This window comes from Syngnathoides biaculeatus, chromosome 2, assembly GCF_019802595.1.
Source record: "Syngnathoides biaculeatus isolate LvHL_M chromosome 2, ASM1980259v1, whole genome shotgun sequence".
In the NCBI taxonomy this organism is placed as follows: domain Eukaryota; kingdom Metazoa; phylum Chordata; class Actinopteri; order Syngnathiformes; family Syngnathidae; genus Syngnathoides; species Syngnathoides biaculeatus.
This window is the reverse complement of record NC_084641.1, coordinates 34,926,478-34,942,615: the sequence shown is the minus strand read 5'-3', so window position 1 is coordinate 34,942,615 and position 16,138 is coordinate 34,926,478. Positions and strand designations below refer to the sequence as shown.

General features: G+C 41.9%; 1 long non-coding RNA gene across 1 annotated transcript in view; it reads right to left on the bottom strand.

Annotated features, from left to right (window-relative positions):
* Positions 1–12,232, bottom strand: part of LOC133495660 (uncharacterized) — a 49,868-nt gene extending 37,636 nt beyond the window's left edge. Inside the window, exons 1-2 of the long non-coding RNA XR_009793632.1 lie at positions 12,049–12,232; positions 10,890–10,998 (exon numbers count right to left, since the gene is read on the bottom strand). This is a non-coding gene — a long non-coding RNA (uncharacterized LOC133495660). The remainder of the gene's footprint in view (positions 1–10,889; positions 10,999–12,048) is intronic.
* Between the last annotated feature and the right edge of the window lie 3,906 nt (positions 12,233–16,138).

Here is a 16,138-nt window from a genome sequence, read left to right as displayed (position 1 = left end):
GAATTGTGGAAAAAGAAGAGAGACAGATTTTGTGAGAATGGAATTGATGAAAGCCCTCCCTCCTTCCTTCCATCCATCCAGACGTCCCACACAACCCTTTACGCTTACTGTATCTGCTGCATCCAACAAATCTGTGCTTCACTGACAAATCATATCAATACCGCTTGACAAGGTGCTTTTAATCGGATTGTATTGGTCGTCATTTTAAACGGTATGTGCTCCTCACTGACTGGCCACAAATTATGACCACTTGTGCATTCGAATTATATCACAAACAGGTCTTGCAACAAATATTATGCCTTCAAAAAGACAATTAAGTTTTGTTTTGATTGACAGTCAGTTTGTAATGTTTTGGTGTCCTCATTTTGCAATGTGAAATAAGACAAATGTGACACAGCTCTGTACACCCCAGGAGCACAGTTGTCAAATTGATGTTCCTCTAAGTGTCAATAAAAACTGACCATTTTAAATGCCAGAACATTTTTGATATAATTTTCTATTGGGTCTTAGCAGATAAAATTGCCAGTAGCTGTAATGCTGCGATAGCTCTGTATACTGTACATGTGTTAAATTTTTTTTTAAATATTATTGCATTTAAGGAACCCTAGTGAGGATAAGTGGCACGGAAAAACGATGGATAGGTCTGGATTTTCTTCAATGTATTTGCTGGGAATAGGAGTGTGCATGTAAGGAAAATAAATAATTTGTAAATATTGAATTAAAATAAATCAAGTGACTGATTGATCCCATGAAGCAGTTATTATTTTTTAAATAGAAATGAGAGGCTTTGAATGGAAAGCATGCTAACACGATGTGTTGGCTGTGTGTGAAATTCAAGTGTAGCTAGCACAAGTCAGGAATCTGTACGAGGACACGTTCTGGTGGTGCGTTGTGAGCACAGCAGCGCAGCGGCGGCGGGAGAAGAGCGCCTCTCAGTCTGTTGTCTGTTGCCGCTTCAAACAGCAACAAAGCAAAACACACACAAACAAATATCTGTCTTTGAGAGCTGGCTAGCTCTTCACGGCAGTACACGCTCTTCTTGCAACATGCCACTACACAAATAGCTGCTTGGTTTTGAAGAAAACATTTTTTGATGTGGAGACGTTGTCACGACATTTGTGCGTGTTCTAGCATAAGACTAACCAAAGCATACATGGCTTCTTCTTAAGGTTTTCACCATAAACAATACCATTATACAGTATATCTTTACTTTCAAGATGTCTCCCTATTTGCAAAATGTGTTGATTAGATGAGAAAACATAGCAGGCGGCTCTATTTTCAACTCTTTAAATAGTCATTTTGTAGTGTTGGAAGACGCTTTTTTCTCCACGTGTTCATTTAATTTCAGGTAGTGAGAATATTGGTTATCCAAATACAGGCTGGAGACGATGAACAGTTTTTACTTAAAGAATATTCCGGGCACAAATGAGTGACAGACAATGGCTGTAGCAGATCACAAGTGCAAAGATACAGAGGACTTGCAGCATTCTTATACTATCAGAAGGATCTGCATCACAAAAGTATGAAAGGAAAATAAAGAGCATCACAAGAGAATCGCATCATAAAATAAAGAGCATCACAAAATATCTCCATCATAATGACTAAATCAAATCTATCTGGTAATAACAGGCACATTCCTACGTCCTGGCCTCTAGTAAACATTTCAGCAAGATTCACTTAAGGTTAGATGATGTGTTGGCATGCTTCAAACATGAGTTATACATGCTTCAAACATTACAGTCATGACTAAATATGAGCAGAAGACAGACTTCAGTAGCCATTACAACGTCATCAAAGCTCATTGACCTTAGGCAAAGAGCCAGGGTTCTTGCTTCAATAGCCCTCCTTAACAAAGGCTAACAATAGGACCAAATGGGCCGGCTGTTCGCATCCACAACAACAGACCACCAGCATCCACCATTCATCACAGTCAAAGCGCTGCTGGTGCCCTGAATGATCTGGACGACACAACTCACTATTTTGAGCGGCGCGTTTCGCCACCATGCATTATGTAGTCAATCACGCCGCTTGGTCTGGTATTGTAGCAGCTTTTTCCCCCCTCTTGTATTGTCTGCCTTCGTCTTTAAGAGTATTGCTCCTACTGGGATTCCAACTGTAAAACAGATTACGACGTGGATCCAAAAGTCAGCTCCAGGTGGGTTCGCACCGTAATTATCGAACAAACCTTATTTTCACCAATTTATTCCATCATAAGAAGCCAGTGGATTCACGGGCCACCAGTAAAGCGACCAAGTAGCTTACTCACAAACAATTAGAGGCTTTTGTTTCACACAGAGTGCTCTTTTGTGCTGGGATGTCGTTGCACACTGGAGGGAAAGTCATCAGTCAGCTGGCTGAATGGTCTAAATTGGAGGAACATCTCATACCCATGCACACACGCGTGCACACACACATACAAATTAGGTTACTGTGCCTCAATGGGTAACTCAACAGCCACCAGGATTCCATCAATACACCGTATGTACACATGGAACGTTGTCACTTTCTAGGCTAGCACATAATAAAGATCAAACGTCATAGAAGAAACAGTAACATTCAGGGAAAAAAACAAAAAAAACAAATGCCCTCGAGCCTCACCAAAATTGAGCAGGTTAATCCTTGGAAGCAGGTCTGCAACAATGAATTCATTTTGGTAGTTGCTGTACAACCCTGCTCACTCGTAAACAAACAAATCTGAATGACTTTCTTACACGTGAGCTCTTATTAAAAGGGATTGGGTTTGTAGTCTGTCGGCATTTTTAAGTGGTTTGGTGCCGAGTATTTTGGCTGTTTGCTTTCCAGTTATTTCACCAAGCATGGTCATGCTTTTCAGTTCAGACCCCTGACCCTCTTCTCTCACTCTCTCTCTTTCTCTCTCTCTCTCTCTCTCTCTCTCTCTCTCTCCTCTCTCTCTCTCTCTCTCTCCTCTCTCTCTCTCTCTCTCTCTCTCTCTCTCCTCTCTCTCTCGCTCTCTCTCTCTCTCTCTCTCTCTCTCTCTCTCTCTCTATCTCTCTCTCTCTCTCTCTCTCTCTCTCTCTCTCTCTCTCTCACCCTCACTCTGTCTCTCTCTCTCATACGTTTTAGTGTCTTTCGCAAGGCTAGGACTGAATTATGACATGCCTGACAGCATTTGATTCCCCTCCCAGGAGCCTTGAAAGTGCTCCATTAGAGTTATTGCTGTCGGGATGTCGCGCCAATGCTTGCAGCCTGTCACTATTACCCACAGATTCACCTGCTGGGGGCATAATCCCGTCCTGTAAAATTAAGCCAAGTTGAATTTACATGCGCACAGAGGTCTCAATTCTTCAAAATGATGACTGGCTCACTGATAACACTGCTGCTTCTTCAACAAGTCGTTCTGAGGAAATACTTTTTTTTTTTTTGTAACCTGGAATCTATCTTGGTAAGGAAAATGGTCACCCCCCTTCCTTTTTAAATATATTTGGGATAACAAGTTACAATAATACACTGTCAAGAATCAAACACCACTATCCAAAATAACCAATCACTCCCTGTATCTATTTACTTTTATTCATCCGGAGTATTCCTGCTGTTCTGACTCAGTGTGCAGTAGGTAGGCATACCACAAGTGGCTAAATACAGACCTCTAATCTTAAAATAGTGTCTAGTATTATGTCCTCAGTCAAAACATGCCATTCTGAAACATGCAAAACTGACAAATCATAAACCAAAACAAGAGTCTTCACGAATATTCATGAAAGCAGGCGGTTGCGGTAAGTCAAAAGCGAATCCTGTTATTCTCTTTCCATTTTGCTTTTCATGTTATTTTTTGAAGTTGAAAGAAGGACGAGAGCCATGTGTGTTAGGCAAAGCACGACAGTGACATTCACGCGTTGCAACATGGTGACACTGGCAAGGTGTCCTTCCCACTGTGAGGCCAAGCTGCTATCTCTGATGGACCCCGTTTCCAGGTCGCAACCCTCACAGACACCAGCATTATTGTGTCTCGGCTTGGTGCTACGACCCGATCCCGGCTTGGACCAGAGAGGCCATTGTCCGACAGTGAACTGTGGCTTTGAGATTACACGCACGGGTGTAATGATCTGCCCTGGCAACCTCCGTAACAACCATCTGTTCTGCTTTGCCATGGCTCTGGCTCAGGGACAGCGAGCAAAAGACATGCCTTGACACGTCTGAGTAAATGGGACCAATTGGAAAACTGGAAGACAAAGGATTCCCAAATGTAGGTGTCATCTTCAAAGAGAAAAATTAGCAAACTTTAAATCAAAATCACTCTTATGATCTTGAACAAACAAAAAAAAAGATAGCTGATGGATTTTTTTTTTGGGTGGGGGGGCTTTTAATATGCATGAATAAGTCCATCAACTATTGTTTTGATCAATATCCATCCACTTATCCACACAAGATGACCCAGGAGTGCTGGAGCCTATCCCAGCGATCTTTGGGCAGGAGGCGGGGTACATAGAAACAAATAACCAATCGCACTCACAAGCACACCTAAGGGCAATTTAGAGACTCCAATTAATGCTTGTTTTTTGGGATGTAGGAGTGCCCAGAGAAAACCGATGCAGGCACGGTGAGGACATGCTAATGCCACATGGACGGGGCTGGCATTTTAACCCCAGTCTTCAGAACTGTCAGGCAGATGTTCTTACTAGTTGTGTCACTGCGCCGCTGTTTTGATCAATGTGTAAGCAGAAAATATTATTCACTTAACTTGAGCTTTGACAAAATGAATGCTTTATTTTAATCAATGAAATCCTAAAACTGCTTGTGTGGTACTTGCTGCAGCTTCCTTTTGTCTAGATGCTGTGGGTTCATTTTCCGGTCACTGCTCCAATGCCCAGCCAGTACCTAGCCCATGTCCAGATTTGAATAAAAAGGTGGGTACCGTCAGGAAAGACAGCTGGTATAAAAAAAACCTGCCAAACAAAACAAACAAGTGTGAGTGGCTCGCTGTCGGGGGCAAGTCAAAAGTCGCAAGACTATAAGTGAATGTGATCCAATCCTGATGCAGCGTCCTTTGTGATGCTATCGATTTGAGGTTGATGGGGGCGGAGTCAGCATGTGTGGCTGGAACAGGCTTGACACGCTATCACAAGTAGATACATCACCCCCTGTCGAACGTCCTCGCTTAGGTTGGCTTATCAAGGCCCCCCAAAAACTCCAAATGTGACCTTGACGCTTTCTGATTACCTAAAGGAATATTCTTTAGCATGCAAACACTCAACCTTTGTTATTCTGAACGGCTGAATCAATTCCGTGCTCTGGGAGCGCCCAAAAGTCTAGGCCTTTCCAAGATGCCGAGGGGAACCTCAGACAGCGTGTGATGGAGCCTCTTTTGATTAGAGTATTCATCCCAGATCGTCTGCTATCTATCTAAACCAGATTTGCCATTTTTTTTCAGTACATCGATAAATCCCAATAGTTTCCAAAAGATATGGCAGCACACAGATTACTCTGAAATGCAGCTCCTCAACCGGGCTACGATGATTTCATTGATAGAGGTTCTGCAAGAGGTTTCGCACATTATATTATTTAAATATATTTCAGTTAACAACAGGGAAACACAAAGGACATACTTTTTATTTGTGTGATGTGTCAAGACGTAACGGCCTCCCCCTTAGTCCGCCTTTGCTTTATCAGAGTAGTTTTTGTTCACTTGTGCTGACAGACAGACAAGCAAACTTTGGCAAAGACATAATTTCCCTGGCAACAGCAACAAGGACTTAAGGACGGCGTGTGCATGTGAACGTGCTATTTTTTTCCTCTGTCTAGACCACAGAAATCCCTCAGAGTGGCTTGCGTTTTACACCATATAAATTCCCAGGAAACGAGCAGTAAGAATGAGCGCAGAAAGAGCAGCGCAGCATTCCCCTGACTTGCTCATGCTGGAAGATGACACAACTTTCTTGACTTTGGTGTCGCTTCCTTTTTTTTATTGACTTCACCAGGGGGAGATCTTCAAAAAATCACAGGCTTGGTGGGTTACGGAAAGAGTGAACGTCATCATTCCCTTGGGTAAAAGAGGAAACTAGGACTTTTTCTTTACCAGCTTTCAGCCCCGTGTTGTCCTTTTCCCTTCCTTTGCATTCTGAAAGCACTTCGAAGCCTTTGCAAAAGTGAGTGAACCATGACTGCAGGCAGATGCTCCCCAAATCTCTCCCTCTCATCACGCCCTTCCCACTTTCCGCCCTCCATTTCAGCGACAAAGTTAACACTCCTGCTCCAACAGAACGTCAACACGTTCTTGGAAAGACTTCTTTTAGCGCTTAGACAATTATAATTTGATCAGGACTTGATTCCAGGGCTTGAGAGGTAAAATTTTTTATCCTATTTTCAATATTTGGCACCTGCGTTCTGTGTGGTTTATGTTTTTGAGTGAATGCCATTTGTTAATTTTTCCAAATTCCCTCTGGCAATTGGTGGCCCAATTAGCACAGATGGGACATTTTCATCTTTTTGGAAAAATTCTTGTGACAAATATAGATCGAAAATATTCCACACTGTGCAGACCTCATGACTTTTCTCCATTCAGTATTACAATTCTGCATATGCTGAAACACAACACATTTATTTCTGTTATGCTTATCTCATTTCAATTTTGAGGTAAACATCATACAGGTTGAATGTTGGATGAGTAGACAGTATATGTACAATATTACATACAATAAACAAAAAATTAACCCACAACAAATGGACTGTTTTCCCAATGTTTCTGAGGCTTACAGCAATACACGGCACATTTAATCAATGAAACCGTTAAAGAATTAATCAAAGTGTACAGTCAAGTAAATTTGGGATGTGTTTCCATGCTGTTAATGGACATATTATTGTTCATGATTGTAAGAAATTATTTTGGTGAAATTGACCTGACTGGCCTATGCAACGCGACAGAAGCAAATGACTCAATTCATAAATATGACTTTGAGAAAATCAAGTGGGCTTGACTCCAGCTCACCTGTGAATATACCGGACAGAAAAGCCATAATGCAAAAGTTAATATAATATTGGAAACATTTGATCGTCACATAAACACATGTATGAATTCGGCGGGGAGAGTCGTGAAAAATCTGTGAGTTTGCCAGTTTTGTTCTTAAGATTCACACACTTAACACCAAGTTTGCAAAATCCCTATACATTTTTTTTTAATAAAGGCAGTGGCTTCTTTACATTCATTTCCCATGTGGGAAAAAAACAAAAGGGCACAGTTATTGCTAAGATAAACATCTATGTGTCATCTTTCTTCAAATACTGAATTTACAGTATATGCTGTCCCGAGGAACAAACATTTGTTGTCTTACCACCTTCACTTTTCTCTGACACATTTTAAACATCACGTCACCTGATCAATGAATATGACAGGACTACTTTCTGACTGGGACGCTTGGACTTCCACCAAAATAAATTTCCCTCATGTATGCTCTTAAATTGTTCTTAAGGTCAAAAGAGTTTTGGGAGGGAGAGCTGTACAATGAATTGATGGTCTCATTTGATGTGCATCAGACACAGTGGTGTGTGACAGACATGATATGGTATAATCCTTTTTCCAGAAAAGAAAAAAAAAAATAAAATCCTCTACGCTGCACCACATAACACTGTAAATTGAAACTGCACTGTTGGTGTGTGTATCATCATAATGCGTCTTATTGCTGGAGAGAACTTCTCTGTTTGGAGAGGTGGCTCTGTATGCTCTCACTATGGGATATCCTGATAAAAAGGTAGTGCAGACATGGGGGAGGGGGTGTAGGATGAGAGGAGATATGGCATAGAGAAATTTCATTTCCTGCCCTGTACGCAAAAAAAAAAAAAATAGTATCAGCTGAGAAAACCTGGCTCCGAGATGGGATGTTTCCCCTTCAAACATTGATAACCATTTGTTCATTTCCTGACAACAACGGTGCGAAAAGTGCAAAAGGCTCAGTTGAAATGGAATGATGCCCAGTTTTGACCTTCTTGTTTTGTTCTGAGGAGGGCAGGCGGGCCTCATAGGCAGCTTGGAGCAGTGGTCATAATCACAGAATCAGTTATTAGTTGAGGGTGCACTGCTGTGTGGTGAAAAGAGGGGTCAAATTCTCTTGCTTTTCTGTCGCTTAGTTTTCTCCACCGGGTCGCATTTGCATTTTAATGGAAGGCTTTTATAGACTTCTCGGCGGTGTTCGCCGCGCCACAAGTGGCATCATTAAATCAACTAAGCTGGATTAGTGGCGATATTGTGGTTAGATATCTATACGCCATAACGGAAACCAGTCTCTCTCTCTCTGTCTTTGGATTAGACAGAGACCTAAAACTCAAAGAGGGCGCGACAGCAAGTTGATATTTTGCTTAAAGTGGGTCATCTTCAGCTTCAGGGGGCCTCTCAAGTCCCTAGTTGGGCTCCAAGACCAGCAAGTGACAAAATCATTTCAAACTCAAACCTGAGAAGACAAGTGTTTTCTAACAATTCGGAAGGCTCCTCGAGGTCACAAGGACGACAAAAATCGTCACTGCCCATAACTATTTTTTGCATCAACCGTAACGATTCACGTCATTCTGGCGACTCTTTTCAAAGCAAATGAAATGTACAAATTTAGTACTTAAGCTTGACAAAGAGTCTTTCTATCATTTGGTGTTCCAATTAACCTTTAAAAGGGTCCAGCCTTTGCACGGAAGGACATGGATCAATGCCCACAATGATACACATCTGCACAACACCTATAATGGCTCGAAAATGTGGCTTTGCAAATGCTGCGTAAATATCAACTAATGAGTATTTGCCTTCGGTCCACAGGTCCACCGTGTGCCAGGGGCAGATAGAATAGAGAGCATAGAGTTACTGAAGCATTTGAAAGCTGTGCAGTTTGGAATAGTAGGTCAGCCTGACCCTCAACTACCCAAAGCAGAACACGTGCTGTGAACGGGGAGATCGAGAGTGCCCTTTAGCAGATGCTGAAACAAAAGTTCACTTCACCTTTAATTAGCTTCTCCAAAACTCTCACTCTCAAGATGGAAAACAGAACGTTCTTTCGAATCTGTCGAAAGTGCAAAAGGAGCAAACCCAGGGCAGAAAACGGCCCTGATGTTGCCACAGAAACAACCAAAACCCTATTTTTGTAGCAAAATGAGTCAAATGCAACGTCATATTTTTTAGCATGTATTGTGAAACTTTTACAGTTAAATACAATTTGTTCCAGGATGCTGCCTCACCGCCCATTAGCTTGGATTTTCAATTCATTTTTCAGTTTGGAGATACAAAACCTTTTTTTCCAGGGTCAAACAGAAAATCATTGACTGTTCTCAGAAATTTTAAACAATTATTTAAACCCAAGAACAACATCACCACTGTCTCATTTACTATTGTATTAATGTTAATTCAATGAGAAAATAATGAGCCAAAAATAGAATACAGATCAAGTAAAATACAATGCACATGGGCCTCAAGCTTCTATATTTTCTACATTTCATGTATAATAAGAATTTCGACTTTGCTTTAACCTCAAGACAAACAATAAAGAAATGGTGACATTTTAATCCATGTGACATTCATTTTCTCCATTTACATTTGGCAGTCAAGGGAGTGACAATGTTTTTTTTCTATGAAAGAAAACTAGAATAATAATTCAATACTTTGAAAATACGGTCACAGGAAAGATGTACAAGCTTTTTAGCTGCCACAATCAGTCAACAGAAACAGACAATACACATTGGAAATATCTGTTGTTTATGTGATTTACACAAAAGTCTCCTAATCCAGGTGGTCTTCCCAAAATTTAAATATGAATAATCAAACAATCTTTTGATTTTTGCTTTCAAATAAAAGACTATGCTTTCATTATTCAATGCCAATTGAATATTGCAAGGGGAAAAAAATGAAATTCAACTTACTTCAAGTGGCTTCTGCTGCATTAATTTACTCCTCTTAACAACCAATGAGAGCTTTCGATCATTTGGAATAAGTGTTGTCAAAAAGCCAAATAAGACAAAACAAGCACAGAGGTAATCATTTGACACTCGCTGAACTGAGCTGATGTAACAGATGCAACAGAAAGACACCTTCCATAGGAAGTGTTGCAAAAGGCCGAATAAAGAAATCAAATGTGCTCAGAATTCATCCTTTGAAGTTTGGTGAAATGAGGCCCAGGGAGGTCTTGTACCACTGGTGAAATGCACAACGTCAACAGGAAGCCTATTTTTCCCCCAAAACATGGCCACATTTTGTCGGACATTAGGTTATAAGAAGTACAAGTCATTATAGGACAAGGACAGAATGTTTGCATCATGGTAAGCAGGTGCCACATCAGGTAGGGACTGATAAGCGTTAGTGAGGCTTTAATCTGACAGGCAAGGTCATGTTTTACAGCTAAAATGTATACTTTGTGCTTTGGATGCACTCTGACCAAACACACTATCTAAAAAAAAAAAAAACAGATTTCACTTGTGCATGTGCAAATACGTGTAGATGTGTGTGTTGCTCCTGTGCAGAGATGAGCTGCCCGTCACTCAGTAGGGAGCCATCCATGGAGGTCACACCCCGATAGTTGCCGGAAGAAGAGATTATGGCAATATGTGTTTGTACCTGTGTGTGTGTGAGTGTGTCATTTACAAAAAAATAATAATAATAAATAAAAGGGCAGCAAAAGCAGATTGTGCATTGTGATATCAGACTGGGTTAACATAGCCGACTGTGTTTGCATACAGAGGTGTCACGGCCTTGCAGGTTGAGCTTTAATCCCCACGCACCGAGAATTCTTGCCAGCTGATTTGGCACTTTTGCAGAGTATTAGGCCACCAGGCAAGGAGGCTTTGTTTACTTAACAGGAAAGTCATCATGTTCTTACGGGAAAAAAACAAACAAACATCCTAACTCCATGTTCCTTGCTTTCCTCCATCTCGTCTCTTGTGTGAGAAGTACTTTTTTTTTTTTTTACCTTGGTTTACTTGAGTGCCATTGAAGCTCCATTAATCCCTACGAGTCGCACCTTGACAGGAATGTGATACCGTATAATAAAGTTCTTCATGATGAGACATAAAGTTTACCTGTAAAAAAAAGAACCTTGAATTTAATGTGATATGATGGAAAGAAAATGCCCAAACCATAACTGCTTTGACATAATGAAAACAAAATGCCAGAAATAGAATAAAATACTCTGTTTTTAGTCCTATGTTGGGTGTTTTGAACTGTGTCATTTTGTGGTTTTCACATGCACACAGAGCCAAATTGTCACATTTTCGTACAAAAAACATTTGCAACTGTGTGCTGTAGAATGTCTTAAACATGTAGACTGTCACAGTGCACAATCTAATCGAATCATGCTGGCAGTAAATTAATGAGTGCAGAAAAGCAGATGAACAACAAAGGAAATCAACACAATGGAATATATATTTAAAATCATTGGAAAAGCTTGCTTTGATCAATGGTGTCTCAAATAATAATAAATTAACACTGAAAACGTTTGGTACACGTTATTAACCCCACATTTGAAAATCTGCAGGGTTTATTTTCCATTACATTGACAACACCAGTATGGTTTGTCAAAACCCTTTGTGCTAATTGTTCATTATTTGCAAAAAAAGCCATTTTCTGTTAGAGTGCACAAATCCATTACAGAGCCCCTCTTTACCTCATATAATGGAGATTGAATTCACGCAAAGGCTAAAACATGTGGCCCACGACTGCGAAAGATATGATTGATCATCTTATTGGTGGGTATCAATCCAGTTTGATGCTGTTAATTGATACCATTACTTCTTCTACATCACACACCAGCTCCCCCAAAAAAAGTGAAATGAGGGAGAGGTTTTGCATACCTTAAATCAAATTAAAGCCAAATTTCAATTTCAGCAAAGAAAAGATAAACATCATTCTTGTGATAACTTGGTGTTAAGTGACAAGCCTACGAACTCCTCACCTTAACCTCGATACTCGCTAGTATGTGCAACAATGTCAGGGTTTCCACTTATTCACTGTGCAACTCGCTCTGTCTTTATCTTTCTCCCTCTTGGTCTTATCTCCTCCTACATTAGACCTTATCTGTGCTTCCACATCCACTATTTCTTTTCCAGCTTATTAATTATGCTGCTACTCACCTACATAGAGGGATTGCAAGAGGCCCGCCGCCCGTGCAACACTGGCGGGACCGTTTTCTTCTCTGCTCCTCTCATGTCCTGCCCTATTGACATTGACACCTATTCAACGTCAACGGGGGCTCTTTGAGCACAATTCCCCCGTCCCCCGGACAGCCCGACTCAGTGATAAAACTCCCCAGACGCTGCTCCTTTATGCTGCCTGGACTAATGCCTCCTCTACCCGATACATACAAATACAGAAAAAGGAAATATGCAGCATAGAAATAATTCACACTCGTGCTTCCCCTGCTGCCTTATCAGACTGCTGCATGAGCTGCATGCCCTCGTCGAACCCCCCCACCCCCCTCGCTTGTTTCCTTCATCTCTACCTTCGCCGCTTCCATGCAACACGCTGACAAAATGGGATATGAGTCTCCAACTCCAAGTCTCTTAGTCTTAAATTACAATCCTCACCATTGAAGGTGCTACAAAATACCCCCAAAAAATGTTCACACTGTGCAGTCCAAACACAGACAGTGTTGGGGATTGACCATACCAAATTCTTAGGTAGTATTTTTTGCGCTCCTTATTGCCACATATGCCGTACGCGTGCATGTCGATGGAAAATGTGAAAATGACATACATTAGTACATAAAATGTATTTGTACATTTATGACTGCAAACACTCACCAGATCAGAACATATGAAAATGATACATATACAGTATAATTTACATTTTATATTGTAATTATTTGCAAAAGTACCTCACAATTGGTAGTGGTGGTATTTTATGTGGGAACAGCTTACATATGCATGTCTCTTTTTATAATTTATATTGATGTTTACCACATATTTCCATTTTGAAATTCAAACCTGTTCATCTAAAATTGTTAAGTCAGAAATATTAGAAATGGCTGTCACTTGAAATTCTAGAACTGTATTTATTTGATCACGTGATTTCTAGAAAGTAGAGTGGCTTCAACAATGCACAAACCAGTGCAATCTGTAGGCCGGTCCCAAGCCCGGATAAATGCAGAGGGTTGCGTCAGGAAGGGCATCCGGCGTAAAAACTGTGCCAAACAAATATGAGCGTTCATCTAAAGAATCCCATACCGGATCGGTCGTGGCCCGGGTTAACAACGCCCGCCCGCGGCACTGCTAACCTACAGGGCGTCGGTGGAAATTCAGCTACTGTGGGTCGAAGACAAAGAAGAGGAGGAAACCGGATCCAGCGTGAGAAGAAAAAGAGGAATGCACAGAGCCTACAACTGAGTGTAGGGACTTTGAATGTTGGGACTATAACAGGAAAAGCTCAGGAGTTGGTTGACATGATGATTAGGAGAAAGGTTGATATTCTGTGCATCCAAGAGAGCAGGTGGAAAGGTAGTAAGGCTAGAAGTTTAGGAGCATGGTTTAAATTATTCTACCACGGAGTAGATGGGAAGAGAAATGGAGGAGGGGTTATTTTAAAGGAAGAGCTGCCTAAGAATGTCTTGGAGGTGGAAAGAGTATCAGATCGAGTGATGAGACTAAAATTTGAAATTGAGGGTGTTATGTATAATGTGGTTAGCGGCTATGCACCACAGATAGGATGTGACCTAGAGTTGAAAGAGAAATTCTGGAAGGAACTAGATGAAGTAGTTCTGAGCATCCCAGACAGCGAGAGAGTTGTGATTGGTGCAGATTGTAATGGACATATTGGTAAAGGAAACAGGGGCCATGAAGAAGTGATGGGTAAGTATGGCATCCAGGAAAGGAACTTTGAAGGGCAGATGGTGGTGGACTTTGCAAAAAGGATGGAGATGGCTGTAGTGAACACTTATTTCCAGAAGAGTGAGGAACATATAGTGACCTACAAGAGCGGAGGTAGAAGCACGCAGGTGGATTATATTTTGTGCAGACGACGTAATCTGAAGGAGATTACTGACTCTAAAGTAGTGGTAGGGGAGAGTGTAGCTCAACAGCATAGGATGGTGGTGTGTAGGATGACTCTGGTGGTGGGTAGGAAGATTAAGAAGACAAAGGTAGAGAACCATGTGGTGGAAGCTGAGGAAGGAAGAATATTGTGTGGCTTTTCGGAAAGAGGTGAGACAGGCTCTCGATGGACAGCAAAAGCTCCCGAAAAACTGGACTACGACAGCCAAGGTGATCAGAGAGACAGGCAGGAGAGTACTTGGTGTGTCATCTGGTAGGAAAGGGGAGAAGGAGACTTGGTGGTGGAACCCCAAAATACAGGGAGTCATACAAGGAAAGAGATTAGCGAAGAAGAAGTGGCTAGTGAGAGGACTGAGGAGAGGCAAAGGAGTACATCGAGATGCGACGTAGGGCAAAGGTAGAGGTGGCAAAGGCTAAACAAGAGGCATATGAAGACATGTACACCAGGTTGGACACGAAAGAAGGAGAAAAGGATCTCTACAGGTTGGCCAGACAGAGTGATAGAGATGGGAAGGATGTGCAGAAGGTTAGGGTGATTAAGGATAGAGATGGAAATGTGTTGACTGGTGCCGGTAGTATGCTAAATAGATGGAAAGAATACTTTGAGAAGTTGATGAATGAAGAAAATGAAAGAGAAGGAAGAGTTGAAGAGGGAAGAGTGAAGGACCAGGAAGTGGCAATGATTACTAAGGGGGAAGTCAGAAAGGCACTACAAAGGATGAAAAATGGAAAGCTAGTTGGTCCTGATGACATACCGGTAGAGGTATGGAAGCAATTTGGAGAGATGGCTGTGGAGTTTTTGACCAACTTATTCAACAGAATACTAGCGGGCGAAAAGATGCCTGAAGAATGGAGGAAAAGTGTTCTAGTTTCCATTTTTAAGAACAAAGGGGATGTTCAGAGCTTTGGGAACTACCGAGGAATAAAGTTGATGGGCCACACAATGAAGTTATGGGAAAGAGTAGTGGAGGCTAGACTCAGGACAGAAGTAAGTATCTGCGAGCAACAGTATGGTTTCATGCCTAGAAAGAGTACCACAGATGCATTATTTGCCTTGAGGATGCTCGTGGAAAAGTACAGAGAAGGTCAGAAGGAGCTACATTGTGTCTTTGTGGATCTAGAGAAAGCCTATGACAGAGTACCAAGAGAGGAACTGTGGTACTGCATGCGTAAGTCTGGTGTGGCAGAGAAGTATGTTAAAATAGTACAGGACATGTATGATGGCAGCAGAACAATGGTGAGGTGTGCCTTAGGTGTGACAGAGGAATTTAAGGTGGAGGTGGGACTGCATCAGGGATCAGCTCTGAGCCCCTTCCTGTTTGCAGTGGTAATGGATAGGCTGACAGATGAGGTTAGACTGGAATCCCCTTGGACCATGATGTTCGCGGATGATATTGTGATATGCAGTGAAAGCAGGGAGCATGCAGAGGAACAATTAGAAAGATGGAGACATGCACTGGAAAGGAGAGGAATGAAGATTAGCCGAAGTAAAACAGAGTATATGTGCGTGAATGAGAAAAGTGGAGGGGGAAGAGTGAGGCTCCAGGGAGAAGAGATAGCGAGGGTGGACGACTTCAAATACTTGGGGTCAACAATACAGAGCAATGGAGAGTGTGGTCAGGAAGTGAAGAAACGGGTCCAAGCAGGTTGGAACAGCTGCCGAAAGGTGTCTGGTGTGTTATGTGACAGAAGAGTCTCTGGTAGGATGAAGGGCAAAGTTTACAAAACAGTGGTGAGGCCAGCCATGATGTACGGATTAGAGATGGTGGCCCTGAAGAAACAACAGGAAGCTGAACTGGAGGTGGCAGAAATGAAGATGTTGAGGTTCTCGCTCGGAGTGACCAGGTTGGATAGGATTAGAAATGAGCTCATTAGAGGGACAGCCAAAGCTGGATGTTTCGGAGACAAGATTCGAGAGAGCAGACTTCGATGGTTTGGACATGTTCAGAGGCGAGAGAGTGAGTATATTGGTGGAAGGGTGCTGAGGATGGAGCTCCCAGGCAAAAGAGCGAGAGGAAGACCAAAGAGAAGGTTTATGGATGTGGTGAGGGAAGACATGAGGGCAGTTGGGGTTCGAGAGGAAGATGCAGAAGACAGGCTAAGATGGCAAAAGATGACACGCTGTAGCGACCCCTAACGGGACAAGCCGAAAGGAAAAGAAGAAGAAGAAGAGTGG